The sequence below is a fragment of the Buceros rhinoceros genome, unplaced genomic scaffold (assembly GCF_000710305.1).
Source record: "Buceros rhinoceros silvestris isolate BGI_N320 unplaced genomic scaffold, ASM71030v1 scaffold8531, whole genome shotgun sequence".
Classification (NCBI taxonomy): domain Eukaryota; kingdom Metazoa; phylum Chordata; class Aves; order Bucerotiformes; family Bucerotidae; genus Buceros; species Buceros rhinoceros.
In genome coordinates this window covers 14,219-15,493 of record NW_010394800.1, presented here as the reverse complement: position 1 = coordinate 15,493, position 1,275 = coordinate 14,219, and the positions used below count along the sequence as shown (strand labels likewise).

The window sequence follows — 1,275 nt, the reverse complement described above, 5'->3', positions numbered from 1 at the left end:
GGCACTCCTTCAGGGCTTTGCACTCATCATCGTGGTTTTTTAGTTACTCAATTTTCAGCTCCTCACGTGCTGCACACCCAAGCCCAGCAAAGGTCAGGACAGGCTCTGTCTGGGACAGCTACAGAAGAGCCCTGTTGCCTCGACCCGAAAGGTGCTGTGCTCTCTGCATTTGAGTAGGTGTTGCATTTTCCCAAACAACTCATTTTTGACACTTTCGTCCTTAACTATGTCAACAGGAACTGGGTAGGGGGCAGAAGAGCACATGCACTGGGACCCCTTCCCAGTAACCCTCCTGGCTCCAAAGCCTGAGCCACTCCATCCAGGAGGGACCTTGTTGCCACTGTACATATGGGCATAACAATCCTGGAGTGCTTAGATCCCTTTTTCAACCCAATTGTCTGAGGACTTATCCTCCAAGGATCTCCTGCTTCCTTGGCCATGGTGATCCTGGGATCCTTCACTCTACACTTCGTGCTGCTCCTCCAGTCAGCAGCCATAGTCAAGCTTTTGCTGTTATCTGCTCTTTCCCCTCCAGCAACCCTGAGAGCTCCCAGGCAGAAGATGCCTTCTTGAGGGACACCAGAAGTCTTTCCAATTTCCCTGGATGCATTACATACCCCATGGAGCTTAACAGCACCATTTATGGGGAGGCACTTCCCTGCCATGCAGGCCCAGAGAGGCTGACAGGCGGGAGCGGGGTTTTCTTCAGCATCTCAGAGCCTGAGCAAGACCCCAGCACAGAGACAAGGTGCATCCTTCAGATGGAGCAGTATGGACCTGGGTGGTGCTGGCACACCAGGGCAGGATGAGACGCGACCACCCCTCAGTCAGTAAGACCCTGTGCCCATGCCTCAGTTTATAAGCACAGTTCACGCAGCGCAGCAGCGCAGGCGGAGCTGGAGTCAGCTCCCGCTGATGGGGGCAGAGGCCCCAAGAGAAAGCCCCATGTGGTTTCAGGCCCAAGTGCTGCTTGCAAACCACCACCCTTTTTGGCAGTCATGATGCACAACCTCCTCTCTCATCGCTGCAGGGGACCAAAAAACCCCAAGCTGCCAACAGCAAAGTGGAAGGAGGCGCGAAGCTCTCCCTTGGAGCTGCTGCAAAGTGCTGAGGTCTAGTGAGAGTCTGGATCAGGCTCCTGAAGCCATTCCAGTATCTGCATTTGGGATGATCAGATAAAAACACTTCAAACATGCAGCTGCTTCTCTGCTCCTCGGGTGATCTCTGCCTGACTGGAAAGGCCAGTCTCTTCCACCCTTGGCCGCGGCTTTTTCC

The 1,275-nt window shown here is 54.2% G+C and overlaps 1 protein-coding gene across 1 annotated transcript in view; it reads right to left on the bottom strand.

Annotated features, from left to right (window-relative positions):
• Positions 1-1,275, bottom strand: part of ADA (adenosine deaminase) — a gene marked incomplete at its 5' end in the record, with an annotated part of 12,800 nt that overhangs the window by 4,148 nt on the left and 7,377 nt on the right. The window lies entirely within an intron of this gene.